The sequence below is a fragment of the Mixophyes fleayi genome, chromosome 5, assembly GCF_038048845.1.
Source record: "Mixophyes fleayi isolate aMixFle1 chromosome 5, aMixFle1.hap1, whole genome shotgun sequence".
In the NCBI taxonomy this organism is placed as follows: Eukaryota; Metazoa; Chordata; class Amphibia; order Anura; family Limnodynastidae; genus Mixophyes; species Mixophyes fleayi.
The window spans coordinates 35,317,933-35,328,771 of NC_134406.1; positions in this window are offsets into that span (position 1 = coordinate 35,317,933).

Here is a 10,839-nt window from a genome sequence, read left to right on the forward strand (position 1 = left end):
TATTATATATTATTTATTATATATAATTATCTGTAGTGATGAGTTACTAACAGATAGCTATAATATAAAGTGGAAAAATATAAATAGTGATATATATATATATATATATATATATATATATATATATATATATATATATATATGAAATGTAAGTGAATAGAATGTGATAGTTTTACAATGAAGGCAGTAGAAGTGGCTGTATGGCATGCCACCATATACCAGCCCACTTCGACCACTGTATAGAAAGAGAGATAGAGAGGATTGCAGAATGTTGGTGTTTGATATAATTAAATTCAACACATAACAGATTTTATTTGAAAGACATCGGGTGTGTTCCATTTTCTTGCATTAAGTACTTTGCAGTTGGCAGTGACAGCTGTGGACTCCGTTTCTTCACAGCAAAACTTTTGCAGTGGCTGTTCCAAGTCATGAAGCACTAACAAAATCTCAATTTATTCATTTTCCACAGAGTGAGATTGAGTGTCAGGAGCTTAAAGGGGCATTTTATCCTGAAGTATGAATACTAAATGTCCTGGATGTTATATGTGATTCCAAACGGAAGATACTTAATGTTGTGACTGGCTTCCTGGGATCATCTCATGATTCCTAACACCTGCAGGAATCAGTGCATTTGCATTATTTTGAAGAAGGTCATTTTCGCCATGCTAAACTACACCGTGATCGGCTTTTATGGACTGAAAACATAAATATTATAATATTTGTTTCTTTATGTTTTCTTTGGGGGGGGGGGATGAATTCAATATTCTGTTTTTTTTGTAGGACATTGCTGCTTACACCTTTGGCATGGATACCAAATGACCACCAGAGTTATAGAATGCTCCTTTGGGATCTTTAAAATTGTTCCTGCTGTCTTGACAGAACGGTGTCAGCATTTATCCTTTACACTGCATATCTGTGTGTATCTAGCAAATTGAAAACATGAGGTATTAGTTCATATTTTGATCAAAACATTTAAGCCTGCATCCCAGTGTCAAGGGCACCTCATTATATGCAAGTCCTTCACTGACCTATATGCTTTAAACACCATTAAAATGCAGTTAAAATCAGATGCACTCACCTCCCAGGTACAGGGGTTTACATCTAGCAAGGGCTGGCTTGTGAGCCGCACACAAATGTGCCTTAAATAGGCTTGATGGACAGCTGCTAAGCCCGCGCTCAGTATATCCCATATTGTATATGGTACCAGCTGCTTGGCAATATAAATGCCCATATATGTATACAAAAAGACAGTTGTCAGCGTTTATCCTTTACACTGCATATCTGTGTGTGTCTAGCAAATTGAAAACATGAGGTATTAGCTCATATTATTTTTTTAACGAATAAAATTTTTATTGGTTTTTCAAGGTTTTTCAAAAGGGGTACAGAAGGAAAAAAAAGGGGAAAGGGTACATAAAGGGGATGGAACACATACACAATATACTTGAAAAAAAATACAGCATCAAAATCAAATGCATCTGACTATACATTGTATTCATTCGGCTTGACTAATACTTTACACACCATCAAACAAAAGATCATTCACCAGCGTCATTGTCATTAGAGGGCGAGGGGAGCAAACGTGATGGATTTCCCTCCCTTTCCCTGTCACATAATTATGCCAGGCTCTCCAAATAATCAGCGGGGACGATGTTGACGTGGAATATGGGACACCCAGGGTTTCCATTTCGAAATTGAAATTAATTTTGGAAATTACCTTGGCCAGAGTAGGGGGGAGAGGCTGCTTCCAGGCCTTAGCTCATATTTTGATCAAAAATAATTAGGGCTTGACAAATTGCATCATTGCAGCTCTAATTCTGTCCACTTCACTAGGAAGTGGGCAGATGCGGGAGGATGTCTTACTCTCCTGTAAGTCTGGGAAACCTACCCGGGATTCGGGAGTCTCCCGGACATTCCGGGAGAGTTGGCAAGTATGTGTAGCTAGTTCCATTGCCATGTCATTTGGGAATTTATTTTTTTATTACCAAGTGATAAGTATCAAGCTCTGGAGATGTCATAAAGATGCATTAAACACATGTCCATAACTAGGGCTGTGCGACAGGGGCGACCACCCAGGGCGCAACGCTGAAGGGAGGCGCAATTTAGGAATATTTTAGGTTAATTTGCTTATAATTGAGGGCTAGGGGGGCGGCATTTGTCTTTCTCGCCCAGGGCGCTAGAATTCTAAGTTACGGCTCTGATTAAACATGTTTTTTGTTATTATTTTCTGTAGGCGTTCAACCAAGCACTGGTTGCAGGGTCCGATTCCGTTACAAAAGTTACCCGCTGTTGTGTTTTGTTTTTCATTTTCATTTTGGTTAAAGTTTTTATTAAATTTAGATTTTCAGTCAGTTAAAGCTAGCATATTTGTTGTGGAAATAACATGTTTATTCTGGAAATAATAATATTTGAGGTTTAGTATAACAATAATTTTACTCAACACATGATAGAATGTTTAAAAATAGAAAACATGATCAGAACATTACCACATAGGTTCTACAGTGCCACGGTGAAAGACACAGCTTGTGGATGGGCAGCGACAGGTATGCCAAGACGCTGGCATTGTTTTGGTAAATAAAAAAAATGTAAGTAAGAACTTACAAAAATTGCATCATGGGGGCTGGACATTGCGAAAAAGGTGGAAAATTACTCTATTTACAGCTAATTGAATCACCCCCATATACTGTAGTATTGTACTGTACAACAGCAAAATACATAAGCAAAACATATATCTCAACATTCTATGTTTTGGAATTAGTTCATGGCCACTCCTTGTCCAATAGGTAGCAAGACCATGAACTGTGGAGTGGTGACGTCAAGCTTTGGGTGTGCTGAAGCACTAGGGCTCCCGTTCTGCCTTGGACACCCATTCTCTGCCGTTCTGTGGTGTAGAACAGCTATGTGTGGTACATGCTTCCCAATATTTGGACAAAAGTCCTGACTGGTGGGACAGTCTATTAGAATCGAGAGTTGAGAGATATGAGCAAAAGAAAGCATTGTTACCTCCCTGCACTGGGATTATACTGGGGTTATGGATTTTAGTCCAACCAGGACATTATCTGTGTAGAGTTTGGCTTGCTTCACACAGTCCAAATACATATTATTATTATTATTATCTTTACTTCATAAGGCGCCACAAAGGGTGGGCAGCGCCATACATGACATATACAAAAAACAGTGACCCATGATACAGAAAGAACAAAAAACAAAAAAAGCACAAAAAAAAAAACACACACAGGTAACATGGTAATGCAAATCAAATTATTTCTGGGACAATGTGTGAAAGGGATGGTATAAATCAGCGAGAAGTAGGCCGAAGCTATGAAAACAGGGCTAGGGAAGCAGGCCAAGAGGTACAGAGGGTGATGGAATAGTAGAAGGAGCACACAAGGAAAGAGGGCCCTGCTCCTGAGAGCTTACATCCTAAAGGAAAGGGGAGAGAGTTGGGACAAGGGAGCTAGGAGGAGGACTGATAGACTTGAATAAAGAAATGAGTCTTGAGGGCACGCTTGAAGCCTTTGAGAGTAGGTGCTAACCTGATGGAACGTGGAAGATCGTTCCACAGCTGAGGAGCAGCCCGGGCAAAGTCCTGGAGACGGGAGTTAGAAGAGGTGATCAGTGAAGTAGCGAGGGGGCGGTCAGAGGCAGAGCGGAGGGGGCGGGTAGGAGTGTAGGTAGAGATGAGATTGGAGATGTAGGGAGGGGAAATACATACTGGTATGTTAATATTTGTGTGTGTGCTAGGACTTTCTGATTTGTATTTAAGTCAAAATAAAGAAAAGCTAAGTTAAATATGAATCACTCTTACCCATTTTTTATAGATTATTATGCTTTTCCTACTTTGAAAATATTTTCCAGCTTACTTAATTTTTAAATAGTAACCCCTATTAAGGGTCTTTTACAAAGCAGTCCACAGCTAACAATACCTGCATATGGCATGGCTTTCACTAGGTGGAATTGTTGTACATAAAAAGCTCTGTAAATGTATTTTGTCAGTGATAAACAGTAGAAGTTTAAGTCATTCCCATGTCAGTGCAACTGTTAATCTTTACTAGATATCATAATACCTGTTGGGACAGGAGCTGCCAGTTATTTCCTTATAATACATCATTACCTGAACTGAATGGTTCAATGTTTGTTTTAATATTTCTGGATTAAAAACACCTGATTAAATCAGAGTACTAATCCAGGGCTTAGTGTAAATGTACCAATTACCAGTGTAAGAGGTTTACAAAGATTGCAACCCTCAAATATTAGCACAAAGAAAGAATGACAAACTGATACAAAAGACATATAGGAAAATGATTTACTTCACTTAAAAAGATAAGTTTAGCACAAATAAATGATTCTCTAGATTTACAGCAATCCTTATATAGCTGCTTCAGTCTCAATATAAATTATTGATTCCTCCTTAAGTTTCAGAAACTAATAACAACTTTGAACAGTAGATGGCAGTAGTATTCTAAGTATAAAATATGAACTGTATGTGTCATTAAGTTTTCATTATGCTGTATTTATGGTTCTTGTCTACATAAAACGCTGTGTCAATCTATTTCAAAGTGATGTTAGGTCATTTCTAATCTGATCTATGTCTAGCACTTGGGTCAGTCTCAGTCTTAACAATCAACAATTCACACAAAAAGTTACATTATCTCATACATGAAGTGACAATATATCAATGTATACATACACTGATAAGAAATGCAGATGTGTGCTGGAAAGCTTTCATTATAGGTAAAGCATGACAAATAAATTGCAAGTCTCGAAATACAGATATAAGATTAATATCCATCCTGTCTAACATATACAAAATGAATTTAATCACACTTTAATCATACATTACTGTGTGTAAATCATCACCAGCTATTTATATAGCGCTACTAATTCCGCAGCGCTATTCAAAGAACTCACTCACATCAGTCCATGCCCCATTGGAGCTTACAGTCTAAAATCCCTAGCATACACATAGACAGACAGACACACAGACAAGCGTAAATTTGTTAGTAGCCAATTAACCTACCAGTATGTTTTTGGATTGTGGGAGGAAACCAGAGCACTCAGAGGAAACCCACGCAAACACCGGGAGAACATACAAACTCCTCACAGATAAGGCCATGGTTGGGAATTGAACTCATGACCCCAGTGCTGTAAGGCAGAAGTGCTAAACACTTAGCCACCGTGCTGCCCATAAATAAAGTGTAAATAAAGTTTTATTTGTTGTGACAGCTCAGTGCTACTCAGTGCTGGTTAGCATTGGTTCAGGCTACCACAGTGGACCAGGCCGGATGCTTAGTAATGCTGCGCTGTTACACATTCCCAGCCAGTCTTACCGGATGGTTTCCTCTAAACTGCATGCGGTTCGGTAGTTCTGAAACTGCTACATATTGTCAGCAATTTGAGTTTTCACCCTACAAACCTCTGGACAGTAAATCCTGTGGAGGGCAAAACCGCCAGTGATCTGCAGCGATGTGTGGACAAAAAAAGAATCAATGGGAACTGTAGCCCCGAGTCTGTGCTGTCATTAGGAAACGTTTTTTGTTTTTTGTTTAATTGAGAATATTGGCTCACTTTCTTGTGGAGCCGAATCAAAACCCAGACAGTATAATCTGTTCTTATTATGCTGCTGTGTGGGGGGCAAGCAGAAATGTTACTATAGACATGAAGAACAGCAATGGTGTCACTATGATTTCATTATAAAGAGCATTTTCTGAAGAAAGTGTTCTGCATCACTGATATAAATAATGCATTTCCCAGTGATAAATGTATATTTCTCTTTTAAATTAAATACATGTAGTATGCAGACTTGTTTACTGAATATGACATCATTCTGCATTAAGGTGGTGGTACCGGCAGAAAAGCAAAATAAATAAGCAAAAAATAAAAAGTTGAATCTTTGAATGTTGCAGCATTTCGAGGCCCATTGCAGCAACACCAAACAAACTAGAGTGAAGTGTGTGGTTTTTTTGTTTTTTGTTTTTCTCTCTCTCTCTCACTAGTATATTATATTTGTATTTCAGCAATGACAAATTCAGCAATTGAGCTCTTGTCTTTGGGTGTATATAACACCCTACACTTTGCCTATAGCAACCAATCAGATTGCAGCTGGCATTTTGTAGAATGCACTAAATAAATGAAAGCTAGAATCTGATTGGTTGCTATAGGCAACATCTCCATGTTTTCAAACCTGCAGTTTAGTAAATATATCCCCAAATGTGTTTTGACCAAAATGAACAGACTAATTCTCAGATTTTCTCTGTAAGTTACTTTTACTGGGAAAAACTTTTTATTTTGATTGAAATGAAATTGAAATTTTGTCTGTTGAATCAAAATCAAAATGTTAAATCAAAATTTTTTCAGATTGTTTCAGGACAAATTGCACTTTCATTTGGGTAGCAGATTGGGATTTAGATTTTTTTTTTGGGGGGGGGGGATATTACATGGAAAAATGAGTAAAAGTAGAGGGTAAATTCACTTTGTCTTGTTTTCAATTTTATATTTAATAGTTTTTGTAACTCCAAAAATATATTACTATATTTATTCTAACACTTAATTTATAGTGATACCTAATCTATTCACTTTATTAAAGATTACTTTATTGTATTTTTGCTTAAATCCACTATAGGAAGAGATTTTTTTTTCTTTTTTCACTTTCATAGAATCGACTTATCAGTGACTTCTAAATGAACATATTTTATAGAGATAGAGGCCGAGTGTATCTACCAGTGGATTTCACTTCTCTGTGGTGATGTCACTCAGGTTTCCAGGGGAGGTAAACCAATGGGGTGTAACTTTATTGTCTGATGCATAACAACAACAACAGCGGGAGGTAGAGTTATGTCCTGTTGCGTAAAAATGTTAAAGGGACGTTATCACGAACAAAAATGTTTTTGTTCAATGTCACAATACAAAGAGTTGATTATCACTGTGTGGGGGTTTGCTTAAACCGAAGGTTTTCGGTGTTTTTTCCGGCAAGATTTACTACCAATAAAACAGATGAAAACAACAGTTTCACAAAGCCCCACTTTACAAATCGCCATCCCGAATTTTAACATGACCTAAATACAAACAGTGAGATTTACTAGGCTGCCGTTTGCCAAACCTCCGGGAAAACAACTAAAACAAAAGATCGTTCAAACTGCATGCTGTCATTCAGAACATATTATAAGGCACCTTTGACTTATGAATTATGGGGTCAATCCTTATTTATTGACTAAGGAGCGAAATTCATTTATAATTAACTTATAGGGGCAAATTTTATTAATAATTATATTAAGAAGGCATTATTATTGTATTTATTATATTATGCGGACAATATGAAGTGCTACATGTGTGCATCATAAATAATTTTAGCCCCCATTAGCAAACAAATAGTATTGCCCCCTTAATAAAATTATATATTCATATTACCCTATAATACAATCTTTTAAAATAATATTGAATAATGACACTAAGGAAGAGAAACAGTAAAACTGCAAAAATGTTGACTTTGGGGCATTGTTCAGAGTGGCACACAGGTGCATTTGAGTGCATCTTCCATAAAATTTGCCGCACTGCACATGTGCACTACTTGTGTCTGTATTTTGAGCTCCATGTATCTGACTCGTCACCCCTTGCTCTTGGAGAGACAGCTCAGGGATGTACAAGTGCAACTACAGTACAGTGATGGCGTCTAGACACAAGTTCAGCATGCATTTAAAATGCATCTTATTCTGGGTTAATGTATATTTGAAATACGTTCCTTACCAAACGCATATATTGCGGCTACACAAGACCAGTTCAGTTTACAAGTTGGCGATGAGGATAGCCGAACACTTCCCCTGGATGCATCTATACACTAGATGTAACATTGCACGTATATTAACATACATGTAACAGCACAGAGGTGGAAACTCAAGTATGCAGAAGAATATTTGCACATATGAAGAAGGGCAACTTTTACATTCAATTCTAAATCAACCTCTGGATATGCAAACTTCTATCCACATAAAACAGCTATGAACTACACACTTACAAAGGTTATATTAAAACATACATTTAATGGACATAGTTCCTTTAAAAACCACCTGCTGTCCAGGGCAGTCTTTCCCATTGGGCACAATGAGCAGGTGCCCGGGGGCCCTGCAGCCCAGGGGGGCCCGTCGGAGGCAGCAAAAAAAAAAACCTGGAAAAAAAAAAAAGACAATATTTACCTTGCGGTCAGCTGGCGATCCGGCTCCCTCCCTGGTCTCCTCCTCCGTCGTGCTGGCAGTGCATGTCGGGCGTGATGTCACCACACCCGCCCGACATCCATTGCGGAGCGCGACGGAGGAGGAGACCAGGGAGGGAGCCAGATCGCCAGCTGACCGCAATGTAGGTATTTTCTTCTTTTTTTTTCCAGGTTTTTTTTTTTTGTGCTGCCTCCGGCGGGCCCCCCTGGGCTGCAGGGCCCATATATATAATCATTTTATTTTTTTCTGTATATATATATATATAGGGGCCCCGGTGCACTGCTGTGCCCGGGGGCCCAAGATGTTCTTAAGAGGGCCCTGCTGCTGTCTGACCACTTTCTCTCTCTATATGTCCTGTTAGGTGGAGCGTTCCCTGGCAGGATTTATGTAAACATCCTGGTAAAGCCACTGACAGCCCCCGGTTCTAGTACTGTGACCAGTGACCATTAGATCTGGTTCCTGATCACAGGATTGGTAAAGCACAGTATACAGTCTGAGCACTGTGTTTCCATGGGGTTGCCATGGAAATGTCACCGGAACTTTCTCCAAGTGGGTCTGGCCATATTAGAACCAGAAAAGCATTATCTAAGTCTCTCCTGTCGCTCAGTAACAATAGATCATTTTATATATAAAATGTAAAAATAAATTAGAAATATTTTTAGAAGAGTTAAAAATGAAACAAAAAAAAACGCTACCACCCATCTAAATCTTTCTGCAGCTCGGCTGAACATCCTTCATGAAACAGACATATGCAGACACACATAAATGTCACACACAACCTATGGTACCCCAAACCCACAATATATTTTCCATCCCCCAAACTTTTGCCTGCCCACACCCAGCCCTATCTACCTGTACACCAATCCTAAATATTTTTTACCCCTGTGTGTGGATATATCCCGCCAATGGCGGTGAGGGCTATAGTGACTAAAATGGTGCTTTATACACTACATCAGACCTTGAATAAGGTCATACTTGCCTACTTTGGGCAAGTTCTTTCCATGAGAGGTGCGTGGCAGGAAGATAGGAGGGGGCGTGGCGCGCCCAAATGTGTCATTTTGGCCCTGCAACAGAAATGACATTTTGTCGTGGTGGTGGGGCCTAAATGACGCGATTCACCGCAAATCGTGTCATTTTGGGATGGCAGTAGTGGGATGCGGGAGATTTGCCAGCTCTCCCGGGAGTCAGTGAGACTGACCCGAATTTCGGGAGTCTCCTGGACATTCCGGGAGAGTTGGCAAGTATGAATAAGGTACATATATTTGGTATCACTGTACTCAGGAGAACTCTATTAAACCATGAAGCAAGTATCAGGGGTTGCACGAATGACAACTGAAGGAATAATTAAGGCAAACTATAGTTTCCTATTTTTTCCTGCTTTTCCATTTACTACCAAAATAAAGACATATTGTCCTAGGGGGGAAAAACAATACAAAACATGTTTGTTTAGATTAAATAATAAGTAACTCACATTTAAGCTATGAAATAACAAACTTTTTGAAAATATTAAGTTATAACCCACAGAAACATGGTTTATGCTGGTGGCAGGTGTGTTGCTTTTATGCTGTATGGACATTATTTAGTGTGGAGATCATGTATATAGTGAGGATGAAACGGATACTCCACACCCACATCTGCTCTTCCTTCAGCTGCTGGCTCAGTAATTATTATATTGTGCAATATCTGATTGGAACGTCTTCCTTGATACTCCTGTTCCTGATCTTTCAGACCGGTTGTGCAACAGAGGTGCACATTCTGTTCTATGTTGCTGAGCTCTTTGTTTTAAAACATTGCGTAACAAAATAGTTTGTAAGCTACATACAACAATCTGCTGTACAAAAGAACACATTGAACAATTACTCACTGATACTACAATCTGCATTGGACCCATCAGTGTTTGGTGGAACCTGTCTTGATCCTTGGCAATTGGTTGGGGTCCTTTTGGTCAAGGTCACCTAATTCAGTCACATTGGGGGACACTTTTGAAAACTGGGGCAAAGGATTTGTTCATGTTCTTGGTAATGTCCTCCACATATTTGTGTAATTGTGTACAGTGACAGCTCAGGAGCATATCATGGCACCATTAGAACACAGCATTGAGGACTTATAGTTTGTGGTGTAAGTTAAGTGTAAGGTACCATCCAGCTCCCCTATTTGTACTGTAAGAGTAAGATACTGACTCATAGGACATCTCCTCCAATAAGGGGATCACTGGCACCAGCTAAATGTTGCATTAACAGAAACAATAGCTAATAACGATCACATACAATAAAGGCTTTCTTATTTTGTAATCTATGCGAGTGAGTTTCATTTTATCAAGACAATTTGGTATGTGTCTTGGTAGCATACAGTATTGGGATGAATTATTTTCATGGCAAAGGGCTATTGTCTGTTGGATGTACGTTTCATATAGCGCATCAGTTTGATAGGCACCAGGGGCAGGCTGGGCGATATCTGCCACCCCGGGCCAGTCCCATAGTGGGCTCCTTTGGGCTGGGTCAGTGGGCCACCTACATTTTTTTGACCTTTAAAATGTTCCTAATAGGCTGTCGAGTCTTGCCCCTGGCCTAAAGTTTGCCAGCCCTCCCCTGACAGGCACCTTACTGTGTGCTGTTGGAGGATCCTCTTTCTTCCA